We start from the raw sequence: 18,946 nt of genomic DNA on the forward strand, positions 1-18,946 counted from the left end.
GGAGGTCTCCCAGACAGTGACCGGTACAGCTCTGGGGACACACTTGTTGAACGGATGGATCTCGTTTTTGGAGTTTGTTATTCACATGCCACCCCTGCACGTGGCTGCTTCTTTCTGTCCCTCTTCCAGTGTGCCAAGTCTGAACTCCTGGACGGAGGCTACGTCTGCATATTGGCTCATCTTGGTTTGAGGATCTATCCTGGACCCAAGAGTAGAGTCTCACAGGAGAGGAGCTACCCCTTCTAGCGGTCATGTTCAGTAAAAATTAACCTGGAAGAAAAACTGGGAACTCCTCTCCTTGCAAGGGAAGCTCATTCAGAAGCCACAACTTTAGAAGTAAGTAAGCTGGGACCAAGAGGAAGTAGACTAAAGCTATCTAGGAGAACAAGGGCTTGGCGAAATCTAGGATATATCTAGAGGACAGTAACAGGTTGTATAACAGGAAACAGAAATGGTTTCCCTTTGCAAAGTGCTCTTCTGTTTACAGAGCGCAGTCCTGTACACTGGCTGTCCAGTGAGTTTCCCAAGGTCGGAACTGAGTCTAGTTCAAATATGTATTCCTTCATATTCCTTTGTACCTTCCGGTATAAAGCAGGTGTCTGGCAAATGTCAGGCAGATGAATACATTTGGTCCTTCTGGTAATCCTGTGAGGCAGATGTGACATAAAGTAGAACCACTTGGTGGTGAAGGAGGCAAAGGTTCATTGTAAATAAGTGATGTGCCCAGGATCACACACATGGCATACGATGAAAACAGAACTCAAGTCTCGGACTTCTGTCTCCTGGCCAAGTGGTCTTTCCACGATACCATAAAGAAATGTGAACTAGCCTTGAAGATCAGGGAGTGTGAGAGAGAACGTGATGGCGGATGGAGGGGTGGGTGCAATTGTGATGGGTATTGCCGTTTTGACAAGATGCCCTTTAACTTCATGTCACCCCTTATGTGGTACACTTAGAACGGGAATTGTAAACTTTTACTGTAAGTATCTTGTTGTCTTTTTTCTGGGGAGGGGTACCCTAAAATGTCTTAAAGTGAAGGTGGAAGCTTAGTTTCATTCAAACAAATCTGCCGTCCTTCCGCTGGGCTCCTTACAAAGACTCCTCTTTAACACTTAGTGCCAGAGGGCGACATCTGGTTGCATAGCTCTCCGGGGATTTCAAGGGCTTTGTTCAGAGCCAATTAAGCCCACCTGTTCCATCTCCACCGCCCCCTCCCCCCCGCAGGAGCTGGAACAGGCAAAAAGGGTTAATGTGCTTTTCTAAAGCAGTGTTCCTCCAGCACTTATCAAATGCTACCCTCACGTCTTCCCTGCCTCCCTCTATTAACGTTAACTAGGCAAGAAAGGCTTGATGTTGACTGAAAGGACTCAGGATTCCATTTTCGAGGAGCTGACAAGTAGAGAAAATTCATATATTATAGGGCTGGAAGCAATAGCTTTTTCTCTCATTTGTCATACTGGTTCTTATCCATAGCTTTTGTCGTTTTTTTATTCCTTTTTTTTTTTTTTTACTGAAGCGTTCCTATGTTCCGGGGCAAAGGTAGGCAGCCCGAAGCACCTTTCCATCTTGCTTTGTCTGTGGTGTTTTTAACGAGCCACTCTCTTGGAGTAAGGACTGTGCACTGCTGGGTGTCCTGACCTCCTTTCCCGTCCACCCTCTTGAACTGTTCATTCTCCCAACCTGGAGAGAGTTTGCTCTGTGGACAGATGCCTTTGATAGCGCAGAACCCCCACTGTGTGTGCACTGTGTTGTCTGCCACCCTGAGCATCCAAGTTTCCTGAAAACAATGTTGAGAATTCAGCTGTCGTGGTGCCCCCTCTGAGCTGCTTTGTGACTTAGCCTGTCACAGAGAGGATTTGGGACGACGAGAGCTGCTGCTCCTAGGGTTTAGTGAGTTGTTCCTCTGGCAGAGAGGTTTAAATTGAAGTGGCGAAACTTCCTAAGACCCTCTTAAGAAAAATAGGGTGGTGGTTAATGTGAGGAGTCATGTGGACTACAAGTAGTACTGGCAGCAGAAAGCCACCAAGATCAGAGGCTGCCACTAGGTACTTCCCCAGCGTCCCAGTCTGATTGGTTTTGTTGATTGCTGTTGCCGCCACAGCATCTCATGGGGGTGCCCACAGATGAAACACGCTTGTATCATGCACCCATCTCTTCTCCAGTCAACCGCTGTTCTGACGAGGTGGTGATGAGCACTAGATCCTGTTCTTAGAAGTTTCCACACCTGATGACTGGAAGAATGTTCCATGGAACTGCATTCTGGCTCTCTACATTTCAGAATGCACTTCTCCCCGCTTCCCCGCATATGTCTGGTGTTGGGTGGCAGAGGACACGTTGACGTGGCTCTAGCACCTCTTGCCCTGCACCTTTATAAGCCAGCACGGTGTGTAGGTGTATTCCTGGAGGACATTTCCCACAGCAGGACTGTAAGCGATACTGGTATAACGGTACATGGAAGAGACCTTGAACTTCATAACTATAATCCACCAAACCCAGTCGAAATGGATCCCCAATTCAACACCCCCTTAGCTGGATCCCCAAGATGCTCATGACCTCTTAATACCACATGTCGTGAGGATCAGTAAGAAAGAGGGGAAATCAGGTTAGAAAGAGACAGTGTCTTACAGCACTTGTTAACCCACTCTGGCTACGGTATCTTACTTCTGGAAATTTTACAAACACATATGACCAAGTAAACAAATTTCAAGAGCCCCTCGCAGGATCTTAGAAGGGCCTTTGCAAGGGAGGAACACTGAAGTTTAATTTCTGTCAGCTTCACAGCCAATCTGCCTCTGCTTATGAATTGCGGGACGTGGGTAAACCACCAGCCTCTCCTTTACCACCCGCTTCTTTCTTGACATGGAAGGCCCTGCACGAACATGAGTCTGACAGCCCCTTCCTCCAGACTGCCCACTTGGACCTGAACTTTCTCCACTGCCATCAGCCTTCTCAGCCCGAGCTCCATCTCCCCTGACCTCAACTCAACAGTTTCCTTTCCTCTAAGAATACCAGGTACGAGTTTTATTGTCCTGTTTGTTTTTATTTTGGGGGGTCATCAGTGATTTTTTTTTTTACACCACAAACACCGTTTTATTTCTGCCTATGTTCTAGTCTATATTCTGCCTATATTAATTCTGCTTCTAGGTTGGAGCTTTTAACAAAGAGCTTCCCCAGAATGCATCCTCTCTCTTTCACAGCTGCATTACTCTGCTGGGATTTGGTAGAGCTCCTGGGCTCTGATGCTAGGGACCTCTGCTTTGCTGTTATGTCTTAGGGTGGTTATTTGGTTTTGCTTTACTCTGTCTCTGACTGGATGATTGATACAGTGAACTCGTCAGGATTCTTTCAGCTGCAAGGGATGGACATCCCAACTCAACAGAGCTTAAGCAAACTGCAGGGGAATATTTGGGGCTCACGTAGCTGGTTTGTCCAAGGTTAGTTCTGACTAACAGTTGGATCCAAGGGCATGTGCAGCGTGGTCTTCTGTCTCTTTACCTTGTCATCTCTTGTTTCTACTTCTCTCTCTGTGTTGGCCTTATTCTCTTCTACCGTAGATGGGCAGTGAGGTACCTGGCCGCTAGCAGCTCCAGGCTTACATTATCACAGCTTATGATATAAGAGGAAAGACATAGCCTATCTTTCTTGGTATGTACTGTTCAATCCCATGGAAGGACTCTGATTGGCTCTGCCTTGGTCACATGCGCTTCTCTTGGATTAATCACTATAGACAGGACATGGGGAACCAGGACTGGCCAGGCCAGGGTCACTTGCCTACTCCTGCCTTGGGATTTGGACACGGCAATTGGCACCTGCTCTTCAAATCTCATCACTGGAGTGGGGAGAGTCCCTCAAATGAACAGAGAGGCATCCTAAATAAATTGAGCACGTATTCCCTAAACATAAGTAAAGCTGAATATTCTGAACAAGTGGAAATGTTTTTCATTAATATTTACATAACATCTTCCTTGCTTCCCTAAAGTTGCAATTTTATTCCTTCAGTATGAAAGCCATTTAAAATTAGCCTGCCATACAGCACCTTTGATATTCTATTATTCTCCTATATTGCAACTAGGTCTGTGTTGTATGTCAGTTTTCCAGGAGATAGATTCTGAGATTTATGTGCCAAGTGGAGAGTGAAGGAAGAAGGATTGGGCAAAAGAGAATTGAGTTGCAGCGTAGTTGAAACAGAGGCTTCAGGTGATCTTATGGGAGTTTTGGAACTCGGATGGCCCTTCAGAGTTGTTCTAGGTGAGGTCAGAGAGGTCTGGACTTCGTATCCTCCTCTGAGCAGCCACTGATGGAGCCTGCACCCAGGAGCAACTCTGTGGCTGAAGACAGGTCCTGGAGAGGACTCAGCTGCAAGCCATCAGTATCCAACTCTCCCAGCAGCTGGCAAAGTGAGTTGCTAGTGCTGAAGGGGAATGCGAGTAGCGCCCTACTGCATCCACTTCAGTGGATTTCCAAAGAGTGGAAAAAAGACTCACAAAATTCTCATACTTAAATATTAAGGGCCAAGTGAGATGCCGATATATCCTTATACATGTTATTGCTCAGTATTTTTCTTTATAATTACAGAATTTGAGTCATTCACTTTAGACTATATTTTAAACTGTTCTTTGCAACATGTGGGATTTTCTTTTAAAACATCTTTATTGGAGTATAATTGCTTTACATTGTTGTGTTAGTTGCTGTAAAACAAAGTGAATCAGCCATACGTGTACATATATCCCCATATCCCCTCCCTCTTGCGTCTCCATCCCACCCTCCATGTCCCACCCCTGTAGGTGGTCCGAGCTGATCTCCCTGTGCTATGTGGCTGCTTCCCACTAGCTATCTATTTTACATTTGGTAGTGTATATATGTCCATGCCACTCTCTCACTTCGTCTCAGCTTACCCTTCCCCCTCCAGCCCCGTGTCCTCAAGTCCATTCTCTATATCTGCATCTTTATTACTGTCCTGATCCTAGGTCCTTCAGAACCTTTTTTTTGAGATTCCATATACATGTGTTAGCATACGGTATTCGTTTTTCTCTTTCTGACTTACTTTACTCTCTATGAGAGACTCTAGGTCCATCTACCTCACTACAAATAACTCAATTTCCTTTCTCTTTATGGCTGAGTAATATTCCATTGTATATATGTGCCCCATCTTATCTATCCATTCATCTGTCTATGGACACTTAGGTTGCTTCCACGTCCTGGCTATTCTAAATAGTGCTGCAATGAACATTTTGGTACGTGATTCTTTCTGAATTATGGTTTTCTCAGGGTATATGCCCAGTAGTGGGATTGCTGGGTCATATGGTAGTTCTATTTTTAGTTTTCTAAGGAACCTCCATACTGTTCTCCATAGTGGCTGTATCAATTTACATTCCTAACAACTGTGCAAGAGGGTTCCCTTTTCTCCACACCCTCTCCAGCATTTATTGTTCGTAGATTTTTTGATGATGGCCATTCTGACTGGTGTGAGGTGATACCTCATTGTAGTTTTGATTTGCATTTCTCTAGTGATTAGGGATGTTGAGCATCCTTTCATGTGTTTGTTGGCTATCTGTATATCTTCTTTGGAGAAATGTCTATTTAGGTCTTCTGCCCATTTTTGGATTGGGTTGTTTGTTTTTTTGATATTGAGCTGCATGAGCTACTTATATATTTTGGAGATTAATCCTTTGTCCACTGCTTCATTTGCAAATATTTTATTTCTGATCTGATCTTTATAATTTCTTTCCTTCTGCTAACTTTGGGATTTTTTGGTTCTTCTTTCTCTAATTGCTTTAGGTGTAAGTTTAGGCTGTTTATTTGAGATTTTTCTTGTTTCTTGAGGTAGGATTGTATTGCTATAAACTTCCCTCTTAGAACTGCTTTTCGTGCTTCCCATAGGTTTTGGGTCATCATGTTTTCATTGTCATTTGTTTCTAGGTATTTTTGATTTCCTTTTTGATTTATTCAGTGATCTCTTGGTTATTTAATAGAGTATAGTTTAGCCTCCATGTGTTCGTATTTTTTACAGTTTTTTTCCTATAATTGATATCTAGTCTCATAGTGTTTTGGTCAGAAAAGACACCTGATATGATTTCAGTTTTATTAAAATTACCAAGGTTTGACCCAAGATATGATTTATCCTGGAGAATGTTCCATGAACACTTGAGAAGAAAGTGTATTCTTGTTTTTGGATGGAATGTTCTATAAATATCAATTAGGTCCATCTTGTTTAATGTACCATTTAAAGCTTGTGTTTCCTTATTTATTTCATTTTAGTTGATCTGTCCATTGGTGAAAGTGGGGTGTTAAAGTCCCCTACTATTATTGTGTTACTGTCAATTTCCCCTTTTATGGCTGTTAGCATTTACCTTATGTATTGAGGTACTCCTATGTTGGGTGCATAAATATTTTAAATTGTTATATCTCCTTCTTGGATTGATCCCTTGATCATTATGTAGTGTCCTTTTTTGTCTCTTGTAACAGTCTTTATTTTAAAGTCTATTTTGCCTGACATGGGAATTGCTACTCCAGCCTTCTTTTGATTTTCATTTGCATGGAATGTCTTTTTCCATCCCCTCACTTTCAGTCTGTACGTGTCCCTAGGTCTGAAGTGGGTCTCTTGTAGACAGCATATATATGGGTCTTGTTTTTGTATCCATTCAGCCAGTCTATGTCTTTTGGTTGGAGCATTTAATCCATTTACATTTAAGGTAATTATCGATATGTATGTGCCTATTACCATTTTCTTAATTGTTTTGGGTTTGTTATTGTAGGTCCTTTCCTTCTCTTGTGTTTCTTGCCTAGAGAAGTTCCTTTAGCATTTGTTGTAAAGCTGGTTTGGTGGTGCTGAATTCTCTTAGCTTTTGCTTGTCTGTAAAGTTTTTAATGTCTCTGTCTAATCTGAATGAGATCCTTGGTGTGTAGAGTAATCTTGGTTGTAGATTTTCCCCTTGCATCACTTTAAATATGTCCTGCCACTCCCTTCTGGCTTGCAGAGTTTCTGCTGAAAGATCAGCTGTTAACCTTATGGCGATTCCCTTGTATGTCATTTGTTGCTCTTCCCTTGTTGCTTTTAATATTTTTTCTTTGTATATAATTTTTGATAGTTTGATTAATGTGTGTCTTTTCGTGTTTCTCCTTGGATTTATCCTGGTGGGACTCTCTGCACTTCCTGGACTTGATTGACTGTTTCCTTTCCCTTATTAGGGAAGTTTTCAACTATAATCTCTTCAAATATTTTCTCAGTCCCTTTCTTTTTCTCTTCCTCTTCTGAGACCCCTGTCATTCGAATGTTGGTGTGTTTAATGTTGTCCCAAAGGTCTCTGAGACTGTCCTCAATTCTTTTCATTCTTTTTTGTTTATTCTGCTCTGCAGTAGTTATTTCCACTATTTTACCTTCCAGGTCACTAATCCGTTCATCTGCCTCTGTTAGTGCTATTGATTCCTTCTAGAGAATTTTTTTTTTTTTTTTTTTTTTGCGGTACGCGGGCCTCTCACTGCTGTGGCCTCTCCTGTTGCAGAGCACAGGCTCTGGACGCGCAGGCTCAGCAGCCATGGCTCACGGGCCCAGCCGCTCCGCGGCATGTGGGATCTTCCTGGACCGGGGCACGAACCCGTGTCCCCTGCGTCGGCGGGTGGACTCTCAACCACTGCGCCACCAGGGAAGCCCCTTCTAGAGAATTTTTAATTTCATTTAATTTGTTGTTCATCATTGTTTGTTTGCTCCTTTTTTATATAAATGCATTTATTTTATGTTATATATTTATTTATTCTTGGCTGCTTTGGGTCTTAGTGTCTGCATCTGGGCTTTCTCTAGTAGCTGCGAGCAGGGGCTACTGTTCGTTGCGGCGCATGTACTTCTCATTGTGGTGGCTTCTCTTGTTGCGGAGCACCGGCTCTAGGCATGTGGGCTTCAGTAGTTGTGGCATGTGGGCTAAGTTGTTGTGTCTCGCGAGTTCTAGAGCACAGGCTCAGTAGTTGTGGCGCACGGGCTTAGTTGCTTTGCAGCATGTAGGATCTTCCCAGACCAGGGCTTGAACCCGTATCCCATGGATTGGCAGGCGGATTCTTAACCACTTTGCCACCATGGAAGTCCTTGTTTGTTCTTTAGTTCTTCTATGTCCTTGTTAAACGTTTCTTGTATTTTCTCCATTCTATTTCCAAGATTTTGGATCATCTTTACAATCATTACTCTGAATTCTTTTTCAGGTAGACTGCCTATTTCCTGTTCATTTGTTTGGTCTGGTGGGTTTTTGCCTTACTCCTTCATCTGCTGCGTATTTCTCTCTCTTCTCATTTTGCTTAACTTACTGTGCTTGGGGTCTCCTTTTCGCAGGCTGCAAGTTCATAGGTCCCATTGTTTTTGGTGTCTGCCCCCAGTGGGTACGGTTGGTTCATTGGCTTGTGTAGGCTTCCTGGTAGAGGGGACTGGTGCCTGTGTTCTGGTGGATGAGGCTGGATCTTGTCTTTCTGGTGGGCAGGTCTACGTCTGGTGGTGTGTTTTGGGGTGTCTGTGAACGTAGTATGATTTTAGGCAGCCTCTCTGCTAATGAGTGGGGTTGTGTTCCTGTCTTGCTAGTTGTTTGGCATGGGGTGTCCGGCACTGGAGCTTGCTGGTCATTGAGTGGAGCTAGGTATTAGATTTGAGATGGAGATCTCTGGGAGAGCTCTCACCGATTGATATTACATGGGGTCAGGAGGTCTCTGGTGGTCCAGTGTCCTGGTCAGCTCTCCCACCTCAGAGGCTCAGGCCTGACACCCGGCCGGAGCACCAAGACCCTGTCAGCCACACGGCTGGAGTGCCTTCAGAGTTGGAGAAGCGGCCTGCAGTGGCTCTGCTTCTGGGCTGGACCTTAGAATCACCTGCTTCTTCCTTGTTTTGCCCCAAAGGCAGTGTTCCACAAAGAAAAACAGAAGCCTTGAAAATAGTCCCAGCTCTGAGATGGCTTTTTTCTTTTCCTTTGTGCTTAGTTGGGTTTCACTTGCTCACAGGGGGCCACGTGCAGAGGCCTCGCACCCGGCTCTTCCGACTGGAGTTCCTACTGTGGAGTGGCTGCCACCAACACCTCAGCTCAGGTGGGCCATGTGCAGAAGTGGGGCGAACAACACTGCCATCCACGATGGCAGCCAGGGGCCCGGATGTTCTTCATTGTTTCAAAATGCATGATGTAAACCCAAATGCTGATGTACTCTCTGGAATCACTATAAACATGACTGAAAGATACAAGTCAGGGTCATTCTGGAGAAGCAGATGCAGAGAATGGATGTGCAGACATGGCGGGGGCAGGATGAACTGGGAGATTGGGATTGACATATAGACACTACCATGTGTAAAATAGATAGCTAATGGGAATCTGCTGTATGAGAGCTCAGCTCGGTGCTCTGTGATGACCTAGATGGGTGGGATGGTGGGGTGGGTGGTGAGGGAGATCCAAGAGTGGGGGGATATATGTGTGTGTGTGTATACATATATATAGCTGATTCACTTCGTTGTACAGCAGAAACTAACACAACATTGTAAAGCAATTATACCCCGATTAAAAAAACAAACAAAACAAAACAAAAAACAAATCAGGGTCATTCTGAGGGGCCATGGTTATGTGGTGAAAGTGGAACCCCTGCCTGCCCGAGGAAGAGCTAACTGTCTGGTAATCCCTCTAATTTTAGGCTCTTTCAGACCAGGGTTAACAAGGGCACTGCACTGGAGACACCACTACCTTAGCACTCTTTCCTCCCAGCTTCGCAAACCCCTCAGCAACCTGGTACCCTGGCCAGTTGGAGTTGGCAGGTGTGGTCAATCCTGCTTAGCATCTGTCTTAGTCAGTTCGGGCAGCTATAACAGAATATCATAGACTGGGTGGCCTAAGAAACATTTATTTCTCACAGTTCTGGAGGCTGGACATGTGAGATCAGGGTGAGAACACGAGGGCCCTCTTCCTGGTTTACAGATGGCTGCTTTCTTGTATCGTCACATGGTAGAGAGAGAGGGGGTGGGGGAGGGAGAGAGAGAGAAGTCGCCAATTCCATGGGCAGCTCCACCCCCATGACCTCATCCAAACCTACCCAGTTAGCTCTCAAAGGCCCCACCTTTCAATACTATCACATTGGGGATTCAGGCTTCCACATATGAGTTTGGGCGGGACACACACATTCAGTGCATAGCGGCATGCCTGGTTTAGACCTTGGGCTATCTGCACTCACAATTCATCTTTCTTTTTTTTAAATTGAAGTATAGTTGATCTATAATGCTGTGTTAATTTCTGTTGTACAGCAAAGTGATTCCGTTATATGTACAAGAATATATATATTCTTTTTTAGATTCTTTTCCATCATGGTTTATCACAGGATATTGAATATAGTTACCTGTGCTATACAGTAGGACCTTGTTATTTATCCATTCTGTATATAGTGGTTTACAATTCACCTTTTTTAACCTCTTTAGCTACATCTCCTAGTTTTAGACCTCTTTTGCTATGCCCCTATCCCCACTTTTAGAATAAGAAATCTTTGAACCCACTCCCATAGGTTAAATCCTGGGATTTGCTCAATCTGCAGGCCTACATGGACATGCAGGTTGGATTTCCCCCAAACTGGTCCAGTTCAGGCGCATCTTATGCTACCTCTCCACCATTCTCGATCTCTCCATTAAACTTCTAATTAGTCAGATAACTACCCATGTAAGCTAAGCTGTAAATGGGTTTAAAGCAGAAATCGCAAATGGCATCCCAAGGGCTAGATGGGGTAGGCAGCTGAATTTTGTGTGGCCTATACCGTGCTTTTAGAAATGTGAGCCAACATTCAACACTCTGGAGACTTCTCCCAGAGTAGAAATCCAGATTTCTCTTCTCATTAAAATATGGGAATTATTACTTGATTTACACTCAGCCCTACCAGTTTTAGAAACCGAAATACCTTCATCCAGATCTTCTAGTTTAAGAATGCTTTCAAATCAGTTGTAATGTTTTCCTGCTTAAAAAAAAAAAAAAAGGTTCAAACTAAACAAGTGTATTTTATGGGGGGGGGGCGCGGCGCATGTCTTCTTCATAAGGCTGGGGGTGGAGGAGCTGATGCATCTGCAGACTTCATTACGCTGAGCACTCTGTTCAGAGGTTGATTCAGTCTCCCTCCCTCACCCCCACCTCATGCCTCCCCTTGGCACATTACTTCCTGTAACATATACCTTTCTTAATGTAATGGGTGCGTTAGTCTATTATAGCTTTTCCATAGCTAGAACGGGCCAGAGCGGTGATGAATGGTTTATCAGGAAGGCAGCTCAGGGGTAGGACTTCATAGATATTGCGGCAGCACCTTAATGGGGAAATCCAAAGGACGGTTGGTGATGGGAGGGGAGAGGGAAGGACATTTGGATCGCCAGAGGATTTCTTCCCCTGGGTCTCCTGACTCAGAAACATTAAAAAATCTAATGCAGCTTTATTCTCCATCCTCCTTTAAGCCTTAAATGTCTGCCTTTTGGGCATGGACTGTAATAGACTAGGGCTTTAGGACCAGTCTCTCTGAGAAGCAGCCGGTGTTCAAGAAGGGCCCTTGACACCATTCTGACTTAATGCTAGACACATCTGCAGCTACTTGGACAAAATTGACATTGTTTGGAGTGCAAAGCAATCGCCTAGCACAGCATTAGGGAGCCTTTACTCTTGAGCCGTGCTACCAGACAGCAAATCTTGACCTTTAGGAGACCAGAGATTAGATTTCATTGCTGCAGGCGTTGAAGATACTGTTAGGAATTTGTTGCTATTCAAAGCAGATTGCAGGGGTTCCCTATGGGTTTAATTCATCGCATCAATCATTTTTTGGAAGGTTCTTTTAAAGCCAAGATAGCTTCAAATAAAAACTAGGATTACTTTTACATTGATTGTCAGTAGTTGGTGAGGAGCAAAGGGGGAACACTCTTGAGACGCTGTTAAAGTTTTCATATTTGTTCCCTGGCTGGCAGGCGTTCTGTGGTATTGGAGAGAAGAGGCAGGTTTCTTCGATAGGCGTTTGAGGCAGTTGTTGCTGGAACAGGCAGGAAATGAGAGTGAGGATTTGACTACCCTATGGGTGTAGATTTCTCAAGCCCTTTAACACATTCAGTGCACAGATCTCCCGCAGGTTATCTCAAAGTGCGTCATTTAAAACAAGACCTGTTTAAGCCAAGCGGGTTAAATGGGCTCATTTCGTCGAGCTAACCCATATAGATCTCCTTCCCGATCTGTGTGTGGGTGCGTAACTGTGTGTGCACGTATGGAGTGTGTGTGTCTGTGCATATAGGTGGCCTCTCTTACCTGGACGTCAGTTTCCCAGCTCCCTCAGCCCTCTTGAACCCAGAGTTATAGAGAAAAGATTTCTGAGGGTCTCTGGAAAGGAAGTACCACACACAGTGGCTGGACTCAAGCCACGTGCTTCCATTCTTCCAGCGGACTTTCATCTGATCTTTGCTGATTTTTATTTACCATGAAATTTCGTATTAAGCTCTTTCCCTCGGCTTCCGATTCCATTGTCGATTAAACACTTCGAGGAGACTATCTCCATGGCTTCTCTTCACCTCTCCAGATTTGCTTCTTCTCAAAGAGGGAGTTTGCGCTGGATAATCCTATAGCACTGATTTCATTGCAACTAGAAGGTGATAAGGATTGCTTTTTAAGGCAGAGGCAATAGCAGCAAAAGAAAAAAAATCTAGAGCCCAGGAAGGGAGGGGGTCCAAGCATTAAGGCAGACAGAGAGCTGCCACTCCCACAGCATAATAGCGGGGACCTGTGACATCAGTGGAGGTTGCATGGAGGTCAGTCTGTTCAGTTTAAGAAGTCAGGATAATGGGTAATTGCTGTAAAATAAAAGAAATTTATCTAAAATCGTCAACATTTAAAAGTTTCATTGCTGGAAGGAGGAAACTTTATTATCAAGATAACGCATGTCTTCGGAGCAAGTTGTTGCTCGACTCTGTTGAAGACATGAGACCCTTTTATGGCAGGTGCGTGTTAGGTGGGCCATGTACCTTGTTGCTGAGGTTCAATGTTGTGTCTTCATGGCGCTCTGCACAACTTCAGTGGGGAAATAAAAAGGAACCCAATTCTCTTCTCCTCCATTCAAGGGAAAGATGCAGTTGCCAGGCCTTTCTGCCTGTCATTTACAGAAGAGTTCCTGTGTGCCTCGCATAGCGCTCCATGAGGGAGGCGTTGCTGCCCCTTAGGCAGAGAGGAAAACTGAGGATCACAAGGTGAAATAACACAACCACCAAAGCACGTGGCTGGGACCCAGACTCAGCTCTGGCTCTTGAAAGGTTCTTGCTGAACCACTAGGCCAAGCTAGGGCTCCCACATAGATGAGTAAACTGAGGCACGTGCAGCTGAATGGTCTTGAACAAGTTGCAGAGGATGACCAGAATGAATATTTCATTCTCAGTCCACTGACCTTCTACTAAACCTTACTTTCACCATTCTGTATAGATTACCTGGATATTAAGAGCCCCTGTGAATTCATAATTTGCCAAGTAGAAACACGTGTACACAGATGTGCATTATAAAGAGTGATTACTACTCACCTTTGCTCTCATGGAAATACATCCATATGTGCGTTATAAAACGTGGCTGAGCATTTCTACCAGGCTTCAAAACCAGCCTGGTGTAGCCATTGAGTCACCTAGGTACAAGCTGTCCGCAGACAGTGGGTTTCAGGGCAGCCAGGGGAGTGATTTACTTTTCAACTGATGCTGAGGTACGGGTTGAGTTTCTTAGAATCCATGCGTAAGGATGTGGTTTATTTACAAGAAATACAGCCGTGCAGTCGCTGAAAGAACAACTAAAACAGGGTAACTGGGCCAAGCAGTATGCTCTGGACACTAGAAGTTAGTGAACATGCCAATTTGGACTTGCTTGAGTTTATTTATTTAAAAAACTTCTCCCGAGACTTCCCTGGCAGTCCAGTGGATGAGACTTCACGCTCCCAATGCAGGGGGCACAGGTTCGATCCCTGCTCAGGGAACTAAGATTCTGAATGCTGCACAGCGTGGCCAAAATAAATAAATAAGAAAATAAAAATCTTTTCTTGCAAAGGCATCTTATTGCAGAAAATCGAAGAAATACCAATAGCAAGGAGAAATAAAATTCACCCATGGCTCTACCAAGTGGAGATAACAAAAGCAAACACACCAAGTAGAGATAACAAAAGCAAACACATCCTCTCCTGTGTAAACCTATATTGTTCATGAAAGGATCGTAATTTATATTCTGTTTTGTAACCAGCTTATTTCACTTAAAAGTGTTAGGACTATCTTTTCATGTCATTAAATATTCTACAATGTCATCTTCTCTGGCTGCGTGTATCATGGCTTATGTTTAAGTTCCATCACTTTCATAATGCGTTTCTGTTGAAGGTCCCAGAACCACAGCCCAGTGAATGGAGATCTTTATATACTACTGCCCAAAACAACGTCCTTGACCCTGCCTTTTCTCCTGCTACTATTAAATGGTAAATGAAAGCTACAGACCACATCCCTTCCAGTCCTAACGCCACATGAGATAACCTATGAGAACGTGTGCAGAGCCTTTGAAATAAGCCTTGGGCTGCGGTCAATACTTATTGCCGGTAATTCCCTACTTATGCAGTCAGTAAGCGGCCATCGTGGTGTACAGCATTTATGGTTCCAGAATGCTTCTTCCTCCAGTTGCATTGTCAGCACTGGGTCCTGGGTCATTCTAATCATCCTTGCAGAAGTGAGGAGACTGAGGCTCAAGAAGCTGCAGTGAGTGAGTCGCAAAACCAGATTCTGAACCCAGACTTTTAGATTCTGAGTTCCCTGGAATTGTAATGTGGTGCCGTGTGAAGGAAGGAAGGGAGGGAGGGAGGGAGGAAGGGAAGCAGGCAGGAGAAAAGCTTTCCAAAAAGCGGCTATAAAGATAGGCGTCTGTGGCCCTTGCTCTGTGGGGCAGGCAGGGAGGGCAGGGCGCATCTCCAGTCCATCCGTGTGCACCTGTCTGCTTACCCCCCACCAAGATAAGGGAGAAACAGAGACAGCACCTTTCTCAGGCACAGGCTTCAGACTCAGAGGTCTCAAAAGACAAAGCCATTTTTCTCTGTGCTTTTCCAGTCACGGCACAATCGACCACACGTGTTCACGGTTCTCTCCCCTCGCCTCCCCTCCTTGCGCACCACGCAGGCGGAGGAGAAGCGCACTGACAGGAGACACCTGGCTGGGGTAACAGCTGAAAGGGCTGTGAGTCCGAGGAAGGGAGTGGACCTGAGATCTGTCTTCAGCCATCCGAGGGGCTGGCCACGCAAGAGTCGCTAGTCCTGAGCTCCGAGGCCTCGTAGGGCCAGACGCAGTGGGTGAAAGGCGCAAAGACCGTGATGCCTACTCTTTATTGCTTACAGTGAATGGAGCCAGCCCTTTGGCTGACCGTGGGGCACAGACTTGCGGGAAGAGCACCGTCTTCGGAGTTTCTGCAGGTTTACATCTCACTCTGACTCATCAGCCGTGGGCCACTTGCGAGTCACCCAACGTGTCTGAGTCCCAGTTTCTTCGACCACGGAACAGAGGGGAAATCGAGGTAAGTACCTGTTTTTACAAGGATATGAATTCATGTAAACAAAGTGTCTTGCTTATGCATGAAATGCCGGGCATGTATCAGGAACTTCCTAAAGTTGCCGTCTGTCCATGTTCCTTGCGCCTGGAGGGTACATCAGGGCAGGGGATTAAAACCACGCGGGTGGTCTGTTAATCTTAAAGGCCTCATCTGGATCTGAGAGTCTCTGATTTTGTGAGTTGATGAAATTGTGTTTTTTTTGGTTGGGGGGCATGGGGGGAGCCATGGTGATCAGGTAGACACAGCTCCAAGGAAAAAGCTGATACTTTGAATACTGATTTATTGAATTTCCTTTGGCATGTGAATGGAGTAGGCTGTGATTCTCTAAAATGGTGGCTACGGGTTGGCTGGGGAGGCCTTACCAGACACTCAGGAATCTCCTCAGTGTCTCCAAAACAACCGAGATAAATATACCGTCTATAGCACACAAACTGTTTGTTTGCTGTGGAAATTCAGCACCGACACAAGTCTCTACCTGCATGCCCCAGCCCCTAAGCCCCTCCCATGTAGAAAATGGGGAGCAGCCTTGGCGTATAACTCGGTGAACTTGGTCAATGTGAAGGGGAAGATAAAAACACACATGCTCTTCTAGCCTTGCCGGTGGTTAATGATTCCTTGGATGGAAGTTGGGTATGAAAAAGCTGCATTCCTTTTTTAGGAGCCCGTGTACCGTTCCATTCATGCCCATAGTTGGCTCACGTCCCACAGCTCCTAAGGCTGGGTATCCATGAGGAGAAGCAGTTTATTAGAATATATCGTGTGGGGTAGCATGAGGTGAACCCAAGGATCTGCATCTTTCAGGTGAACTATTTCTCGATCCTAGAGCAAGGGTTGGCTGTCTTTGCAAAACGGTCAACTATAAAACTACTTTCATTTGACACTAGATTTATTCTTTCATCCATTCAATTAATCAGCGTGTGTTTATTGAGAAGCTCACTAGGCCCTGGAAATAAAATACTGACTAACAGCGTCCCTGCCCTTAAGAAGTTCGGAGTCTAGTGGAAGAGAGTTGCTCTGAAGCTCAGGGTCATAGGGTGCGGTCTGCCCAGCCATGGTGGGCTGTCACATCACTGTCACCAGACTGAGGGGAAAGTCTGGCTCTCTTAGCTGTGGTGCTGTAGCATCCTGGACCCCTGCTGACCCAGGGTCCCTTTGTGGAGGCAGAAGGATGGGATCGCTCACACAGTGTATCAAAGGTAGAAAAGAGCAGGTGGTAAATCCTTTGCAAGGCTTCATAAACTTCTGCAAGGTAATTCTGAAATAAACAAGCTCGGTAAATGATACAGAACCTACCAATGAATTACACTTGAACTGTTCATGCCTCAGCTTCCTGTGCTTGTGGGCTAGTTTTTAAGGGTATACTTTCTACCCTTGATCCTGAGTTAAAACAATTTGGCTTCCTTCCTTCTCTCCCCACCCCATCCTGAACAGTACTTTCCATTAAAATTTTCCATCTTATCCTGTTATCTTTCAGTATCTCACTCTCATCTAAGCTCAGTAGTGGGAGTACAAAAAATTCCAATCTAACCCCAAACTTAGTCAACTTCAGGGTCTCTCTTGGGAGAGACTGTCACAGTCTGGGGATAAGACACGGAGAAAGAAGGGGAGAGGGGAGTGACAGTCCCTAAAGAATCTATCCTGTGATAGGCAAGGTTGTGTGCAGTGTGATGACAGCAATAACCACAGCCCCAAGTCCTTATTCCTGAAATCCCAAGAGTCTGACAAAACAATCTTTTTCTGAAGTTTGTAGCAAACTCCCTGGCTGGCAAAACCAGGCCTGAACTGACACGAATCTATTTATAGTCTTGTATTTATCCTTAGTATGAATATTCATACATTTCATTAAAGAAATATTAATTGTGTTTAATTATGAGCTGCTGCCACACACCCTGTTGGGGGTGTTATGTAATTTATGGAAAATGCCTCATTAATTTTCTAAAATTCAAAAAATTCTGAATTCTTAAACACATTGGTCTCATGGATTTCTTTTAAGGGCTTGTGGAACTATATATATATATATTAATATTTCTTTTCTTTTTAACATCTTTATTGGAGAATAATTGCTTTACAATGGTGTGTTAGTTTCTGCTGTATAACAAAGTGAATCAGCTATACATATACATATATACCCATATCCCCTCCCTCTTGCGTCTCCCTCCCACCCTCCCTATCCCACCCCTCTAGGTGGTCACAAAGCACTGAGCTGATCTCCCTGTGCTCTGCCGCTGCTTCCCACTAGCTATCTATTTACGTTTGGTAGTGTATATATGTCCACGCCACTCTCTCACTTCGTCCCAGCTTATGCTTCCCCCTCCCCGTGTCCTCAAGTCCGTTCTCTACATCTGCGTCTTTATTCCTGTCCTGCCCCTAGGTTCTTCAGAACCTTTTTTTTTTAGATTCCATATATATGTGTTAGCGTACGGTATTATATATTATTTAAAGTCTGTCTTATGATCTTTATCTTTCATAAAGACAATTTGTCTTTAATTTTCTTGAGTACAAAGCAGAAGCTTTTCTAAAACTTTTTACTTTTTAACCACATATACTTTCTCCCACAATACCCCAAATTAGCTTTTATTTCATGTATACTGTGCTTAGCACCTTGGGTTTTTTAATTTTAAAAAAGTTCCTGTGTGTTTTTATATCTTGTTTTCTTAACAGCTTTATTGAGGCATGATTTACATATCATGAAATTCACCTGTTCTGAGTCGACAGTTCACTGAGTCATGAAATTCACCTGTTTTGAGTCGATAGTTCACTGATTTCTAGTAAATTACAGATTGTGGGACCATTATCACAATGTACGTGTGAAACATTTCCATTACCCCCAAAAGTAATCTCTTGTCCATTTGTCCTCACTCTCCATCCCACCCCTGGGACAACCATGAATGTACGTTTATATTTTTGAGACCATGCTACCTGCCAGCCACAGTGCACGCAGCCTTCCCCGGGGGAAACCGAGGCTTGAGTAACTAGTAAAGGATTAAGCTGGAATTTGATGCAGGTCCTCCTGACTCCAGAGTTCATGGCCTTTCCAAGGTCAGCCAGCAGAGGTCAAGAGTGGCCTCTCACTGGACAGGTTCGGAGATGACGGTAGCCCAGGCATGGATGTTGGAGGAAGGAGTGACCCCAGCGGGGTCGTGAACTGGATGACCTTTAGGCTCCCACAAGTTCTGTGCTTCCACGAGTCTGTAAATCCATAAAATGCCTCCAGCTAAGCCAGGGACTTACTTTAATGAATAGATAAGAATGACGTGTCATGAACAGACTAATTGCATATAGAAGGAGTGCTTCTGAAGTGCGCAGTGTGTTCCCTTAAGCACTTTAAACGCCCCCCAGAGATGCTGTTTGCAGTCACAATTTGCATTATCAATGAGGAGGCA

Source organism: Delphinus delphis, chromosome 2 (assembly GCF_949987515.2).
Source record: "Delphinus delphis chromosome 2, mDelDel1.2, whole genome shotgun sequence".
Taxonomy (NCBI): domain Eukaryota; kingdom Metazoa; phylum Chordata; class Mammalia; order Artiodactyla; family Delphinidae; genus Delphinus; species Delphinus delphis.